Source organism: Sarcophilus harrisii, chromosome 1, assembly GCF_902635505.1.
Source record: "Sarcophilus harrisii chromosome 1, mSarHar1.11, whole genome shotgun sequence".
Lineage (NCBI taxonomy): Eukaryota > Metazoa > Chordata > Mammalia > Dasyuromorphia > Dasyuridae > Sarcophilus > Sarcophilus harrisii.
Window position 1 is genome coordinate 331,386,529 of NC_045426.1, and position 19,166 is coordinate 331,405,694.

The window sequence follows — 19,166 nt, forward strand, 5'->3', positions numbered from 1 at the left end:
CCATTTCCTTGTACAGTTCAATTTACAAATGAAGAAACTGAGGCAAACAGGATTAAGTGACTTGCCTAGGCTTACATAGCTAGTAATTGTCTGAGACAATATTTTATCTTCCTAACTTTGGGCCTGACACTCTATTCCTGTGTCATATAGCTACCCTTCCCTCTTATTATTTATGTAGGAATTTTCATTTGAAATAATCATTTTTTGTCATTATTTGAAAAAAAATTAGTTCTAGTAAGGGTGAGGAAATTGTCTGCCAAGAAGACAGTTTGACTGAAGATGCAGTTATTTTAGGAGACATTTATTGTGAGTTGAAGGACTGGGGGGGGCTGTTGTCCAAGGGGGATTGTTCTGGGGCAACAAGATATTGAGACAAAGCATAAAGGTTATCTCAGGAAGTTGCTGTTTATAGGCATCCTGGGGAAAAGCCTTATTCACTCCATAATAGTTATGGGTTTGGTCCAGTTTTTAGTGTCTTGAAATATAGAAATTATCTATATAGCATTTAAATTAGTGAAGGAAGAAAAGTTAACAGTTCTGCCATTAACCTTCTGAGAATCTTGGACAAAGAGCTTCAGCTCTATGGGTCAGTGTTTATTCATCCCCTAAATGAGGGGGTTGTTTAATGTGGTGGGTTTTGGAATAGGACCAAAATGACATCACTATATTAAAGTCAAGTTACAGGGTGTCCAAATGTGGCTGATCAGACTAACATGAGATCAGAATACTCTGCCATGGGTCAGACACAAATAGTCCCTGAGAACATTGGGATGGATTCTCTAACTTTGTCCATCTCATATTTTTTTCTGAGTTAATTCAATTCTGCTTTGCTCATAGAACACAGCACCTTCTCTGATGAGGGTGTGCCATGCTGGGCAGTCCTGTGCCAGTGTCTCCCATGTCATACAATTAATTCTAAAGTTCTTAATAGAGACCTTGAAAATGTCCTTTTTCTGACCATTTTGTGAGCACTTGCCCAGAGAATGCTTGGCAGTTTAATCTGAGAAAGGATCTCACTGTTTAGTTTCTTATCATGCCAGGTGATCTTCAGAATCTTCTCAGACAATTCAAATGAAAACTATTTAGCTTTCTGGATAAAATTCTGTGGTCTACACCAGTGGTTCTCAAACTTTTGTTTTCAGTATCTTTATCCTATTAAAAATTATTGAGGATCTCTCCAAAGCATTTTTGTTTATCTGGGTTATATTTACAGACATTTACCATATTGGAAATAAAAACTATTTTTGAATTTGTAGACCCTCTAAAAGGGTTTCAGAGATCCCTGGGATTCTCTAGACCATACTTTGAGAACAACTGGTTCTCTTTTATTCTTAGTCTTGCTCGATCTCCATTGCTTTTGGCCTCTCTTATATGCATAGAGTCACATAAATAATCAGCTGCTAAGTCATATAGGGGAATTTGTGGTATAGTGAATGGAGCAGTGGAGAGCAATTCTAGTGGGAGCCAAAAGACCTAGGTTATAGACTAAGCTCTGACATAAGAGAATTGCATGGTTAACTTCTTTGTCAAAAAAAATGAGGAAGTTGGTCTAGACTTGCGTTCTTAATCTTTTTTGCGTCATTGACCCCTTTGGGAGTCTTTCATTCAATAATAATTTTAAATGGATTATAAAGGAAACTATATTGAATTATGGTTATCAATTTATATTAAAAACAACAAGTTTATGGACTCCATATTAAGAATTATCTTCATCTAGAGGATCTACCTTTATCTAGAGGATGTCTGAAGTTTCTTTCAGCTCTAAATTCTATGATTGGAACCATAATTAGGGCATTTACCACCTGAGGCAAATGCATCTGAGAGTGGCCTAGTGACCACTTCCTATGCTGCTATTTGATCATAGGTTATTATCTAGCTATGCTATACTACTTTGTTGCCTAACTGTGGTATAGGGGCACATTCCCCTGCACAATTCCAAGAGCCCTTGACCACTACTGTTCATGGGAAGAGGTTACCTTAGTAAAAATAATTATTATTTCTCACTTGTTTTAATAATTAATTATTGAATTGGGGCCAAGGATTTTCCCTTTTTCCACTTCCTTATCCAGAAATCAACCAGTGTGGGAAATCTCTCTCAAAGACTTACCTAAAGAGCTAAATCAAAAACAGTAAAATAAATTCTAAGTTTAGGCTAATGAATAGATTTTTGCTCATTGTGTTTACTCAGGCAGGTTTGGGAAAATGTGAATTTTCCTTTTTGTCAGACAGATGATATGGAAATTGATGTTTCAAGTCTTATACCCCAAGACCCTCATTTTAACATAGCCCATTTCCTATTATAATACTCATTCTTTTTTATTATTTAATGACTAATTAGAGTTGATTTTCATGGTCAGATCTGCTTCTCTTTCAAAAGACTTAATAAATATTGAAGGTTCACCAGGTTTATTCCTGTTTTTGTTGACTGTTTTCCAGACATAGTCAACAAATCTGATTTTCATTTACCCAAAAACTTTTTCTCTTAGAACTTTTTGAATGTCACAGTTGGGAACTAATTCCTAGTGTGATGGCTATCCATAGGCTATTCAGGAGCTTTTGTGCCTTTCTTCCCAGCTAGAAGGTGGTAAAAGGTTTTTGTCTCACCCAGACCTATCCCTGGAAATCCTAGAGACCAAAAACATGTGCTCTCTGGAGTTGGACTGTAGTTGAAGAGATGCTTCTTTAGCCAGGAGTTGTCTTCTATTTCCTAGCCCCTCTGCCGAAGATTGTACCAATCTGAAGGAGGAGCATCTCTCCTAGGATTCACCTACCAGAGACATAAAGTATTTTTCTCTTTTTTTGTCTCATGGGCAGTTGATCACCATGAGAAAAAAACAACAGCTAAACTAACTAAATCTGTTCTCTCATATTGTCTGTAACTTCCGTGGAGCAAAGAATAGATGGCATCACTCTAGTTTTTTCTCCATCAGATTGATTAGAGAAAAAGAGAGTAGAGAGCTCTATAACAGTACAAAAGCAGGCTTGTAGTACAAATGATTATTCACTCAAGTAATTGACATATTAAGGATTAGATTACCCCTAATTTTTAAAATCTGGTAGCTTATGATGGGACTGAAACTGGCTTTGGTGAAATAGGTAGATAATAATACTTAATAGTATGAATATGGTATGGGGAATAATCATGTATATTTTTTATTTACTAGAAAAATATTTATTTTTATTCATTTAGAGGCAATGCAATCTAGTGGAATGGATACTTGTTGTGAATTCTTTGGACATGGGTTCAAATTCCAGCTCTGCTACTTCCCACATGTGACTCCGTAGTCATTTCAGCTCCCTAACTCAGGGGTTCCCTATTTATAAAATTGAAGAGACTTTAAAGTCCCTTCCAGATTTAAATCTATAGTTCTTTGATTCCTTACTCAAGCATTCTGGGTTTATAGAAAAAGAGGAGGCAATACAAAAATTTAGCTCAAGGGCCTGTGTTCCTTCCCACTTACTGGCCTGGCTACCAGCGATTTTTTTCTCCCAGAATGTTTTTTATTCTGTTTTTTTCATAAATGTCTTAGATTCAATAGAAAGTTTCTAGAACTTCCCTCCCTTTGGCACTGAGAGCTTGACTTCATTGCAGAACCCAAATTTAAACCTTATGTCTCCACTCAACTTTTCCTCAGTTTTTCTTTAAAGGGAACCAAAAGAAACTGGATTATAGGGAAAAGAGAAAAACATCAGGAGGCAGGACCTCTCCATTTTAACTCTTCGTCTACCATTTACTAACTGGGATCTTAGATAAACCTCTCTGCCTCCCTGGCTACTCCCCAAAAAAGGGGATTACAAGGCATTGTTGGTGTGAAGGTAGTAAACTGGAACAAAAGATCTTTTGAACTCAGTTGCAGCTGTGGTATCCATAGAATAGAGCCTTCATAATGTTCTCTAAAAGAATGACTGTTAGTTTGGTTTGTTTTTTTTCCCCTACTACAATAAAGTTATTGTTCATTTTCACGTTTCTGGCTGAAAGGATGGAAATTCTCAATCTGTCTTAGATTGTCAGCTGAGTAATTTATTTACTGCTATTCCACAAGTGTTGACTTGTAGGAGAGCACAATCTAAGTGGAACAGAGAGGAGTTAGTAGCAAGCCAGAATGAGAAATGAAAAACTTTCATGCTGCAGTGATTCATAGGAATAGAATGTTTTCATTTAGTTTTTCCTTTTGTGCGCTCTCTAGTGCTCTCGGTCTCTCTCTCTCTCTCTCTCTCTCTCTCTCTCTCTGTCTCTGTCTCTGTCTCTGTCTCTCTTTCTGCTTCTGTCTCTCTATCTCTTAATTCAGAGTAGAATGAAGGAAAAGAGTTTTTTTTTAAATAATTTCTACACTAGATTCCTTTCCTTTGGGAAAAAATTAAATTGTTATCCTATGCTTTAAAGTGTTTCTATACCAATAGAATATTTGCCCCATTTTTTTCAAGAATGAATATTCTGGCATCAGTACAAAGTAGCTTAGAGCTTTGGCTGACCCACCAACATTCTCTACTGTATTTCTTGCTTTGAAGTAACTGAATTCCAGCTTTAGTTGGTCCAATATAGGTTCCACTAGATATCTCTACGCTGTAACGACCTCAACCTCACCAGACATCATATACCAAATTACTTCTATTAACAAAGTAAGTAACAATATACTAAAAGCCACCAAATTCCCTACCCAACTCTCCGGATACTCCTCAGTAGCCATAGCCACAGTATAACCAAACACCACTAATATCAAAAATACAATTAATCCCAAAAAAGTTACTATTTAAACTCACAACAATTGCACAACCCAAACCCCTGCTAACCACAAGACCCAAGATCCAAACCTCCATACCCAAGAGAAGGCTTAGAAGCAAAAGCAACAAACCCAAAGATCAATAACAAAGACAATAAAAAAATTATCATCATTTCCATAATAGTTTTAGTACGGACTCTAACCATAACCTATGGCATGAAAAACCGTTGAATTACAACAATGGCTCACAGGTCACCACTGCCCAGACATTGGAATACAATGATAAATATGAAAAAAAAAACCCTGCCTTAAAGACACTTACATTCTATTAGGAGAAACAATATGTACATACATGTGTGTGGTGACATAAACATACATTATAAAAATTAAATACAAGATAATTAAGGGTAGGGTATAGGGAGCTGGAGTTTGGAGAGGATCAAAAAAAGCTTTATGTAGGAGAAAAGGGCATTTTACCTGAGCTTTAGAACAGTCATTCTAAGAGTACAAGCTAAGGAGGGAATACATTTCAGGCAAGAGGCATGTACAAAGGCATGAAGATGGAAATGGAATGTTATCTCTTAGGAACTCCAGAAGGCTAGTTTCAATGGGCTATAAAGGGAATGGAGAGGAGCAATCTGTAATAATTATTAAACTATTATTATAGGACGGGGATGAGGAAACTCCCTCTATCAATTAATGCCTTCTCTGCAATTTAACAGTTTTAGAGATTATTTAGGGCAGAGAAAAAATTACTTGTCTAGAAATGCATAAATAATATGTCAGAGATAGGACTTGAATCCAGATTTTCCTGGATCCAAAGCCATCTCTCTGTCCACTATCCTATGCTGCCTCTGAAAATGGTCCTAAATAATCCAAAATAAACACTGCTATAAACTTTAATACTACAGAGATGTCTAGGCCTTGACCTAGACATGTACTAGATATACTAAATCATGTACTTGATGGAGTTCATCTTCAAAGGCCTAGAGGATTGTTGCCTTCATGGGATACCTCCATACTCCACAGGTCCTGATGCTGCACACACACATATATATATATATATATATATAAATATATATATATATATATATATGTATAAAATCACTAACACCTATAGGCAAAGACTGTGTAGTTTAGCAAAAAAGAACAAAGAATTCAGTATCATAGGACCTGATTTTTTAAATAATATTTTTTCCAAATTGATGCACCTTTCCACTGTGTATCTCAACAACTTTGTGTTCTAAATTTTTCTCCCTCTCTCCCTCCCTTCCCAAGACAGCAAGCAATCAGATATAGGTTAAACATGTGCCATTCTTCTAAATATTTCCATATTTTTTGTGCTGCTCAAGAAAAATCAGATCAAAAATGAAAAACATGAGAAAGGAAAAAAAAAACCAAGCAAACAAGCAAACAAACAACAAAAAGGTGAAAAACTATGCTTTGTTCCACATTCCGTCTCCACAGTTCTGTCTCTGGATGCAGATGCCACTTTCCATCACAAGTCTATTGAAATTGGCTTGAATGACCTAATTGTTGAAAAGAGCCAAGTCTGTCACAGTTGACCATCACATAATTTTGTTACTGTGCAAAACATTCTCTTGGTTCTGCTCATTTCACTTAGAATCAGTTTATATAAGTCTTTCCAGACTTTTCTGAAAACGTGCTCATCATTTCTTATAGAACAATAACACCAGAGGACCTGATTCTGAATCCCCTATTTATTTCTTCCTTCCTTATGAGCATGAACAAGTCATTTGAACTTTCAGGGACTCAGTTTCTTTGTCTGTAAAATGGAAGAGTTGGATGAGATGACCTCTAATCCTATGAAAACTTTTAGATCATAAATTCTCAATTACATATCCATCTCCTTTTGACTGTATTCAGTATACAGTACAGTTCTGACTATGCTTTATTCCAGAGTTGTGGACCAGAAGAGAAGGTTAGAGATAGAAGCAAGGATGTTCATGCCTAACACCATAGGTCAAAATAGTTTGTCATATTTATAGGATTATAGATTTAAAGCTGGGAGAAATATCAAGAGCTCATCTAGTCCAGGTACTTTATTTTTACAGACAAGGAAATTCATCGGCTAGTTTTCTTTCTGAAGTGAGGAAAAAGGTGCTTGTCTATATTGGGTAAGTTGTCTAATGAATTAAACCAATGGTGCAAAAATCATACAGATATAGGGCCACCAAACCAACCTTGAGAATATCGGTGGGCATCATATTGTTAGAATACCACAAATTAACATCATCATTATTGCATTTTACTTATTTTGTTAAACATTTCCCAATTACATATTAATCTCCTTTTGACTACACTATATTCAGTGTAGAGTATAGTTATTACTATACTTTATTCCAGAGTTGTGGATCCATGTATTGGCACTTCTAAGCTGAACTATGAAGTAGCAAATAATTCTTAGGAAAAGATGAGACTAAATCAGGAACTTCAAGGAGAAGATGTATAGAGTGGACCACAAGCAGGGATTTAAAAGTACCCCAAAATTTCAGTTAAGATGTGAGACTCTGGATCGAGCATCAGTTGTGAAGTCAGGAGGACCTGAGTTCAAATCTGGTCTCAGACACTTAACAATTATTAGCTGTGAGACCCTGGGGAAGTAACTTAACCCCAATTGCCTCAGCAAAGGAAAAAAAAAAGATGTGGGACTCAGTGGAGTGTTGCTACTCTCAGAGCTGGAGGATACAGAATGAAATCCATTTCTGTAACACACATAATGAATTTATAGGAATACCTGGATAAGAGTTACTGGTCATGTCAATGGGCTATTATATCCCTTGCCACTTAGCATAGTGGGTGGGACACAATAAGTGCTTAATAAGTACTTACTGTTTGATTAATTGATTACATATCATTGGTGGGAATATCCTTATTGATGAGATTATATATGCCCCACCATGTATTGTTATAATCATTGTGTATGTTATTCTGCTTTGTTTGGTGTATATCAGTACACACAAATCTTCCATTATTTCTTTGAAATCTTCATATTGTAATATTCTGGCACAGCAATACTCCATTACCATAATCTGTTCAGTCATTGATCAATCATTTGGCACATGATTTTTTTTTAGCATTTTATATCATAAATTGTACTTTTTTGATTATTTTCGATTTCTGTAGTCTTTGTTATATCAAAGAATATGAAGTTCACCTAACTTTTCTTGCATAATTATTATTTATTTTCCAGACTGGTTAGATCAATTTGCCTTTGATCTGTTAAAATATAGAATTTTTTTCTTCACATAAAAAGTGACTTTTCCCAACATTTCTGATTTCATAAATATTAAATGATATTAAGGTTAGCCTTTATTTTTGGTCACAGCAGTTTCTGAGTATATTGATTAAGAAGCTAAGCTTTGTGAGCATCCAGAGTGTTCAAATATAAATCCCCTAATCACTGATGAAAATGTTATGTACTGGGAGATGATTGTACTACTGATAATTTCTATAATATGGTTGCTAGCATAAGGAAAGCTATTCTCATTTCACAGGTGGCGAAACTGAGAGTAAGTAAGTAATGTTTCATAACATATTCAAAGTCAGATAACTGGTAAACAGTGTTAGGACTCCAATTTGGCTCTCTCTGTTTCACCAAGCTGCCAATGATGATAAATACATGATGGCAGGGTAAGACACTTAGACAAGGAAAAACCAGAATCAGAACCCGTCACTGTCTAGAAGGCTGCACCCTTTACAATTAGGGGAAAGGTTTCAAGGAATGTACTCACAACTGTCCATGCTTCTTGCAGTCTGCTATTCAAATAAGGGTGGGGTCAAGCTACAAAATACACACTAGCTGGAAATCCTGGAAGCTGAGTCAGGGAACTGTGCCTGGAGACTGGGAACAGACAAACACAAAACAAGCCATCCCATCCAGCAGTCCCTGTGGCACAGCCAGGATAGTGAATTGGAATAGGCTGCAATCTGTGATGCCAAAAGTAAGTTCAGTGGGGTTATGGGGAAGTGGTAGCGGGGCCATGGGAACACAAACACAGTGCCAGAAAATGGTATAGGATAATAGCCTAGATTTAAGTTTGGGAACAGAACATGGAAGTGCTCGTATCTCAAAATATTGAGTCCTCATCTTTGCAAATACCATAAACTGACTGAATAGCCAGCATATAAATCCTGCCTCATGTATGTCTTGTAAAGAAATTCTGGCAGAAACATTAATAAAGTTCTGAGTAATAAATGCAGTTGTTTGTGAACGTTTTATACTGCCTGCACAAGGGCCTATGACCCCGTCCTTTCTAAAGGCCTGAAAAAGGAAATCACGAGCTAAGAAATACAATCAGGATATCAAGTGATTAGAACACATGCTTTTAGATTTGGAAGAATCTCATTAAAGTAGATTTCTAGGTTTATAACCATAAATATAAACATATTATAAATATAAAGCTGATCATATGGAAATCACTTATCAGTAGGCATAATTCCCACTATGCTATCTCTTGTCTACACACACACACACACACACATACTCACTCCCTTGACTAGGACATCTCTGCTGGGAAAGTCCTTTGTCATCAGCTTTGTGACAAATGCTTATTCATGTCTCCTGCTTTGCCTATTCTTTCTCTTTCTCCAAGCCTCCAATCATCCAATCTCTGTTTGTAAGCTGCCTATATGAATTCCAAATTACAGAAAGGCTATATCCATGAGGAAAGGTACAAAACCCAGAGTGTGTCAATATTCAATCAGGATGCTATTTCTCAAATGTCTCACTCTAAATGTGAAGGAGAATGCTGAAATGATTTCAATTAAATATTCATTCTGTTTAAAAAGTGCTTTCCTGTTATAGGGTTAATGCCACAATGTGAAAAGGAATCATAGGCATTCTTAGTTGATGAAAATAGTTTTTATAAGCAAGCCTTGCCCAGGGGACTTTTCAAACTGAAAGCCTGTGAACTGTCTTAAAAGACGTTTTTTTTTTTTGTTTTTTTTTTGTCAAAGACTTTTAGAGGATATGAAAATAGCTTATAATTCATTGCCAGTTTCCCATAACTTAAAAACAAAAAAACAAAACCTTGTCCATATGGTTTGTAACAATGGAGGATAAAATAATTCATTTTCACATGTTTGCAGATCCTTTGGTATTCTTAACTCTTTTTGTCAGTAGTTGTGGAGGAAAATGAGTACAAAAATATTTATTTGTGTTATGTCTTTTGTTTGCCAGATCTCGCTATTTCTGCCTTCATAACAACTCTCACATTTGAATCCTTCTCTCTAGTCATACAATTATCACCTCATTTCAGTCCCTGTCCATCTCTCTCCTAGATTATTGAAGTAACCTTTCTATTAAACAAAAATTCACTTTATTACTGTTCCAACTTCTTTCACTCAACCACAGAAGAATCAAGAGAAAGAACACTCTTTGCAAAGACAAGCAACACAAATTCCCACATTTTCCATGTCCAAAATAATGTCTCAATATTCATTCTGAATTCACGACTATCTATCAGGAGATGGGTAGAAGGTGTCATCTAAAGGCTTCTGGAATCATTGTGGGTCATTGTGTTAAAGTCACTTTCTTGATCCCTCATTATAAAGAAGTAGGTGATGAGAAACATACTCAGTATTGGTGCTTTGGGTTTGAGGCAATCTGCTTCTACTTCTTTGTTGTCTTTTAACTTTCCCTTGTCTAGAGTGCAAAGTCAGGGTCTTTTTTTTTTCCTTTTTCAAATTACTCTTTGAATTACATCCTCTATGGTTAGAGTTTGTTTTGTTTAGGGATTAATCCTAATCTTTAATCTACTTTTCCTCTCATTACACTCTGTTCCTTCTCCCCTTTCCTTACTATTTCCCTATTGAGTGAAATGTATTTCTATAACTTATAATGAATTTGTGTGTGTGCATATGTGTGTATGTGTATGTGTTCTCCTCTTGTTTAACTAGTTCACATGAAAGTGAGGTTCAAGTGTTGCCTGCTCCTTTCCATCATTTTGTAGTCTTTTGCTTATCTAGCCAAATTTTGTGAGATAATTTCCACTACCTTCCTTTCCCTTTCACCTCCCCACTTCAGTGTATTCCTTTTTCCCTTTATTTTCTTTCTTATTTTGAAGATAATCGAAGTACAAAAGACAAAAAACCCCAAAACAAACATAAAACGTGACATTGACAGGCTTTTTGTCTTATAAGACTCTCTCTATGATCCCTGATCTTAAACACACTAATTATGATAAAACTTATTCTGAAAAGAACAAGTATAAGGGGAAATTCTTGAAACTAGCAATATATATGGATTTACAAACAATTCATATAAAGGAAATTTTGATAATCAGACATCAAAAACAGTTCATAGTCTCATAGAGCTACACTTCTCCCCAGATAGCTGAACAAATCTTGTCTAGAAATTGTTGTGATTGCTTTTGTTCCAGGCCAGGAGATTAAAACACAGAAATGATTTTAAAGGATATCCTGCTCCAAGGACTGGAAGGAAGTCAGCATGCATACACAATGAACTAGAAATAAGGCTATTATTAGCCTGCATGTATGCACCAGAAAGTGACTATTAACTTTATAGCTTTCCATTTCTAGTAGGTCAGTAAGTTTGTCTCTCAAAGGCAAAGTTCAGGGAAAGTGGAAAATTACCCTTCTGTATCTTAATACAATTTGTCAACAATTGGAGATTACTAAAAAAAAACATGTATCATGAAAACTGAAATATGTGCCATGACAAGATTTAAGTCCCAAATGTCAGGCTATTCCCTAGCATTATTAGAGGCACAGAAGTATTGGAGTATAATACACCTTCTTGAAACAGGTTATTCCAATGTGATTGGAAAATAGAAAGAATGGAAAGTAATATGAGATTGGGAAAGATGCAGAATTCCAAGCAAAGGACCATATTTGGTGTCCAATCCAATCGGTTTCAATCGGAAGCTCCTGGAAGGTGTTTAAGTAGGAAATGAGATGACTAGATCTATATGGAATAAAGAATCCACCTATAGCTATGTGAAAGACTTTTTGGAAGGAGAAAAAGAGTTAAGATGGGAAGACAGAAACACATAACGTTCTATTGATAATTTTCTATTTTTACATCACCTACATTTCCCAATGTGTTCTTCCATTCTGAGGACAATATATATAAGAAAGAACAAAAGGAGGAACAAACAATTCAGCAAGCTAACTCCTTGAAAAGTCTGACATTAAATGCTATGTTCTACACACACATAATTTTTAGAGGAAATGGAAGGAGATTCATTTTTATGCCTCTTGTTAGGGGCCAAGTTTGGTGATCATAATTTTGCAGCATCCAGTTTTGAAGGAATAGTTTTAGGGACATTATTGTAATACTTCTGAATTGTTATTCTAGGACTGAACTCATTGAAGTAAGTACTCTTGAAATTTTCTATCAATATTTCAGTAAAATGAAAAACTGGTAGATCATTTAATAGTTAATAAAATCAGATTTGCATAGTCATAGAAGAGAAAGAATAATAAAAGACACTGAGAGTTGATACAGCTGAGCAAATATTTCCTTCCTTAGTTGTGAAAGAGCAACTGTTGCATGTTCTATCAGCCAAAACTCAGAGGGAATCTGAAGCTTTTCAATGTTGTTTGCATTCTGCTGAACAGAAAGTAATATCAAAGCCCTGAGTCTTTAGTCTCCTGAGTCAATTAGTTCTTGAGGATCTCCATATACTTTATGCCAACATCATTTATTAAAGGGTAATTATAATGTGGCTGATAGAGTAAATTATGTGGTTGTTGTGGAAAGCACCAAATGTTGGGGTCTGATAATGTGAAAAATTCACAATGGTCATTCTTCTTGGCAAAAGGTAGATTTATTTAGGAGAAGAGGTTACAGACAAAATGCAGAGATACAATAGACACCGGGAATGGAAAATACGAAGTAAGAGCAGTTGAGAAGAGAGACACTGAAGTATGGTGAGGGATCAAAAGAGAAACACCACAAGAAAAGCCTGACCAAGGAGTTCAGCAAAGCTGACGTGAGCCATGGACAGATTTTATAGGGGAAATTTAACTTCAGACACACGAGTAGGATTTCTGACAGGATATGTCCTATCAGATCTGGGCAACCTATGACCTCTACAAAGGATAGGTCTCAGGGGTTTGACATAATTTGAATTTCTTGGCTGGACGCAGCAAGGTGGAGCTATAAAGTTAAACTGATCCCCATCAGTGCCCTTCCCTGTTTGTCTTAGGCTAATACTTAAGTCTTTCTCTGTGGGCCACAATCAGCCAGGCAGAACCTCATTAGCTATACGGCAGACACAAGGCTAAGCATTTCACTGGACTTTGCCTTAGGTACTGGGATGCCTAAATATAGACTAAAGTATTAAAGTAAGCTTTTTCAGATTTTACAGAAAATCTGGGGCCTCTGGAAGAAAGATAACGTAAGTTTCCATGAAATGTTAAAGATTCAATAAATATTATGTGTCATCTCTGTACAGAGCACTGTGATAGATACTGGGATCTGTGAGAAAAGAAAAATAGATAATCATTTCCGTTATGGAACTTATGATCATGAGCACACCAGCAAAAGGAGGGGAAAGTTAGAAATATTTGTCAACATAAGAACAGATTAAGATCCTTTCCACCCCAATTCTAGTATTAGATTCTGCAGATTCTCATGTTGCAAAGCAAATAGTAATTGTTAGAATAGCAGTAATGATAAAAGTAATGATAGCTAGTATTTTAAAGGTTGCTAAAGGTTTTTCTATTCTATTTCTATATATTATTTTATTCTGCTCTCACAATTATCCCAAGAAACAAGTGTTCTTGTTATGCCATTTTACAGATGAAGAAACTAAGGAAGTTAAATCATTTGAACAGGATCATGCAAGTGACTTTAGGTCAGATGTGAACTTAATTTTTTCTGATTCTAGGCTCAGGGCTCAATCCACTTAGCTACCAACTAGCTGCTGGCTTACCTAGTTAAAAAAGAAAGTATCAATGTGTGATATTTGAGAAAAGATTTTTTTAGCCTCATATTTAGAGGGGACAGTCAGGATAATGAAGAGTCTCAAGTTCTGTCTGTCTGAGTCCACTCCCTGGGAATCTTCCAGCTTGTCAATATCGAGTCAAGTGAAGAAACACAAATGCTTACTTTGTTTTAAACACCATATCTTTCCTAAAATGCAATACTCAGAATTGAACACAACATTCTAGAAATGGTCTGTCCTGCAGGGAGCAGTGGGGCTGTCACCTTCCTTCTACTGGAAACTATATTTTCCACTGATTCAGCTTAACATAATATCATCTCTTTTAATTTCTATGTCAAATCTTGATTCAAATTGAACTCTTTCTGTGTGTCACAAAATTCCTAAACTAACTCAGGGAAATCACAGTCTCTCAAGAGTTATCTCACCCTTCCAGAGTTAGAAATTCCCTTAGAAGTCCTGGCTAACCATGGTTTTTTCAAGGACTCAGGCCTCTTACTATTCAGAAGTTGGATATTCAATTTACACTTCTTTATCACTGTCCTTCCCCCACTTCATCTAAGAATTCCTCAAAGAAATATAGCTGCCAAAAACATGGATTTTTTCAGACTTGAGCGTGAATGGTCCTTAAGTCAAAGCATAAAACCTAACTTTTGGATATTCAAGTTATCTGACTTTGTGTTTGGCTAATGAAAAAAAGTTCTTGTGATTGATACCACACAGAGATAACAACATGCAGAAGGAAGGATATTTCTTTCTGTGGTTTACCTCATGGCGTTTCCTTGGGGGGAATTGAGTCACACATCTTTCCTTTTTCCTAATGTGCTTCTTTTATTTTAAGCTTTCACAATTATCCATTTTTATAGTAACTTGCAAAATGGCAGTTAATGCAACTACATAAACATGTGAACTCTACTTCTATGCTCAATTTTGAAGTGACTCAACTTTGTTCCTCTCAGGTCTTGCTTCCTTAAAGTATAACTCTAAATCTGATTACTCGATGGCTATCATAAAGTTCTAATAACAATTACCTCTAATTCTATTCCAACTTTCAGATTTAGGGCACGTTTTCTTGGTTGTTTTTGTCTTTCCCTCTCTTATGGTTTGTTCCTGTTTTAGCCCACATACTCTTGAGATTTATCTGCATTTTTTTAATAATCTGTTCTCTTTATCATCTTTTATCTTCTTCCCCAGTTTTCACAGTAACAAGTCTAGAAGCCATTTCAGCCCTTCTCAATCACAGTATGATATTAACACATTGTGATATTATGTGATCGTTTTTAGTTTTGTGATCATTTAGTTGTAATTTGTTATTAGTTCTAATCTAATATTAATTGTATTCTGATGGGATTAAGCTAGATAATTAATAATCATTGATATCAGGTACTATGTGGCATGTTTGATGAATGACAAAAATGAAACAATTCTTGACCTCAATGATTCAATTTCAGTTCAATTCAGTACACATTTACATAGTAAATGTGTCAGATACTGCTTTAAGCTTTGAGGATAAAAAAAAAAAAAGTACCAGTTGGTATTCTGGGAATACCAACAGAAGCAAAAAACATCAAGAAGCTTATACTCTTATGTAGGATTGAAAATGCAAACAAATATATACAAAGCAAGCAATAGGAAATAATTAAGGCAGAAGGTCATGAGAACCTGAAGCTAAGTGCTGCCTGTGTCAAAAGAGAGAAGGGGATATATTTGAGAGAAGTTACAAAAAGAGGCCTTGGCCATTGCTTTGATATAGGAGGTGAGAGAAAATGAAGGGATCCAGAATGATTCCTTGACTGTAGCTTTGAGGGATTAGGAAGATGGCGTTGCCTTCTGTAGCAATAGGGATAATAAGAAAGAAAAGTTTAGGGAGAAAGATAATGAATTTTGCTTCAGACGTATTGAGTTTAAGCTGTTTAGTGAACATCCAGTTTGAGATGTTTAAAAGGCATTTGAGGATGTGAGATTTGAGATCAGCAAAGAGATTAAAATAGGAATGCTAGATTTGAGAATCATCAATATTATGATGGTAATGAAATCCATGGGAGCTGATAAAATCAACAAGTGAAACATTGTCTATTGAGTGGAGTAACATACAAACATATAAATATGTATAAATATATATTGATACATAAATACATTATAATATGCAATTAATAAACAATATATAAATAACAAAATAATACATATACATATAAATGTCTATAAATATACATTTATACATAAATACATAAAACATTTATATAAAGATACATGTATATATGTGTATATATATATATATATATAGAGAGAGAGAGAGAGAGAGAGAGAGAGATGAATAAACTTGTACACATAAATGTGTCTCTGTATAGAAATAAACACAAAGTAATTTGTGACTGAGGCACCAGCATCTAGCAAGGCAGCCAGTGTGGGAGGGAGGAACATATGAAGTGGCTCATCTCAGTCATTTTAACAAGCGATCTAAAGCTACAGTGTAGATCTCCTTATTTTCAGCCCAATACTCTTTCCCAAAAAAAGGGTAAAAAATGATATGCCCTTTTATAAGAAAAAGAAATCATAGTACTGTGTCAGCAAAAGAATGGATTGGTAGTATTGTGTGATATTTGTATACTTTATATTGTTTGATATTACATTTAAAATAATAATACTCCAATAGAGAGGACTCATTTAGTCTAAGTGGTCCTAATGACCATAGTTTGTACTTTTTCATTATTGACTCTGTGTCAGGTGGATAAGGATTATATTTTGTTGATTGGATTTACTACCTTGCCACCTAAATAGCAACTTGGGTTGTTTCCTTCCTCCCTAGAATTTCTCTCTCTTTTAGGCTGGGGAAAGTTTCTTGTATGTGGGAATGAACCTCTGTGCATTTATATTGATACTGTATATTTGTATGGTTTTGTTTGACCTGTTTGCTGTGTTGTATAACAATAAATCTAATGGTTATAAATTTCCTGGTTAATGGTTATAATTTTCCTGAGTGCCAGTTTTCTACAAATCCCCCACCCAGGAAATTGCTTTAACCTGAGTCATGAGAACAAACACGGACATGCTATTATAAATCAGTATACCCAATTTGAATGTGATGACTATTTTGATGTCTCCTTACAGATGATTCTTTTACCCTGCTGAATGAGACTGAAGTTCTTCTGGATTTTTTGGACATAGACAACAGAAATAGAGCAGCAGTGAGTTGTGGGAGTCTTGGAAGCAGATGAACCACTGGCCAATAAAAGAGTACCCACAGTGAGGAAAGATAAAAGTGTTTTTCCATTAATTCACATGCTGGACCGCAGAATGAAGCAAGAAAGCTAATGAGATCATATTGATACCAAGAAATCCTGTACTTCAGAGACCATGGAAACCATGGTAATGGGGATGATTCTGACTTTATTTGCTATTATATTAGTTACCTTTTGTATTCTCTGCTGGTCTAGCTATAACAAAACCCCATGGAATCAACACCAAGAGAGTATCCCAAACTTTACTTTGGCCACTTTCCACAGGGAAGCTTCTCTTATTGTAAGACCTACTGGTCAGCATTCTAATTCCCACTCATCAACCAACCAAAGGAATTTCTTTTCCTTTATGTGACATCTTATTCAGGATTATTCAGAATTATTCAGGATTATTCAGAATTCATCTGTATCCCTTCTGATGTCTATGGAACAGCCAATTGTCATAAAGGAGGAGACCCTGGAGCTGAAAACAGAGTCTCTACTTTGGAGGACATTATGGAATTGTCAGATGGTTTGTACTTGGCTAGACTTCTCCATTAATCACAACAATTGTCCTATATGTTGTTAAGAGTTTTGAACACTGACACTTTTCCCCTAATATTAGAAGATTAAATGATAATGGAAGCTAAACAAGAGTTTACTTATTTTTCTAGGAGAGATGGATTCAACTCAATCTAATTCCACATTTCTTAAATGTTTATTCACCTGGGAAAAACTCTAGTGATTATACCTGCCTTCAATACAGCAAGAAAAGAGATTCTGATTTTTTAAAAATCAAAAGTGTTCCTGGGAGTATGTTCTGAAAACCAGGCAGATTGGGCCACCTCAGTTTTATAACATGATGGAGTCACCAGTCTAGAAAGAATTGTATGGCCCCTCCCTCTCCTTTGAAAGAAACTATATTAGAGAACATGCATTCCAGAGTTGCAGAGAAAATCTTATGCAGATACATAGAGGCAGGAATGGACTGTTGTATGTAGGAAAGAGCTATCTGCTCAGTTTGAAGAGAATTGAAGACTATTACTGGGAATAATATGCAGTGAATAGGAAGGTAGATGGGAAGCTAATGGAGAAAGATCTTAAACACCAAGTTCAGAACTTTGCTTTTTTTTTTTTTTTTTCTAGAGTCAATAGAGACTCACAGAAGGATATTGAGGCTGGGACAAGGCATGATTATACTGGTGTTTACTATTTGGCAGCTGTATGATGGAAAAGAGTATAGAGGAGGGGTTCTTAACCTGAGGACTATGAACTTATTTTTAAAGATATTTTATAACTTAATTTCCATGTAGCTGGGAGTGTTTTTGCTTTAAATATGATCATATTAATTTATATTCCTCATGTAAAAAAATTCTTTCATTCCTAGAATAAATCCACCTTTGAATGATACTTAAAAATATTTCTGTAGTTTTTTTATTAGGCTTTTCTTTAATTTTTTTCATCATAATTCATTAGTAATAATAGCTTTTAATTATCTTTTTTCCTGTTTTATGTTTTTCTGACTAGATTGATGTCCAGTATTCTCCTAATAGAAGCTTGGTAAAATGTTTTCCTTATCAATTTTTGAGAATAATACAAGTAGCAGAAAATACTATTTGCTAAACATTTGATGAGTTTCACCTATAAAAACATCTGGACACAAATTTTTTTCTCTTTCATGTCATCTTTGTGGCTTTATTTGTATTGTTTCATGTTCAGTTAGTCTTAATATTTTGTACTTTTGTGAGTAATTCTCTATTTTTGAACCCACAGGTTTGTTATCATATAACATTTAATGTGTTTTTCAAATTTTCAAATAATACAAAAATGCTAATTATTATTAATTATTATTGTTGGATGAATTAGGCCACTAACCTGTTGGTATATAAATGTTTATAAAAAAGGGAAGATACTTTGAAAATGTGACCAGGGAAAACAAGACCTAGAGAGCAACGAGGAGCAACAACAAAATTATAACCATTAACCAGGAAAATTATAACCATTAGATTTATTGTTATACAACACAGCAAACAGGTCAAACAAAACAGTACACAGAGCACTGGAACCAGGAATTCCTGCCTGCATTCCAATCTAGCTTCAGATACTTATCTTCTATATGATGATGGGCGAGTCATTTAACCCTAATTGCCTCAAAAACCAAACAAAATGAATTAGAAGAGGAGATATCATAGGAAATAAGACAAAAAAGTGACTCTCTTCCCCTTACTATTACTAGAACCCAGGTAGTTCCTCATTTGAGACTCCCCAAAAGGAAGATATTAGTTCTGTGTAATGTG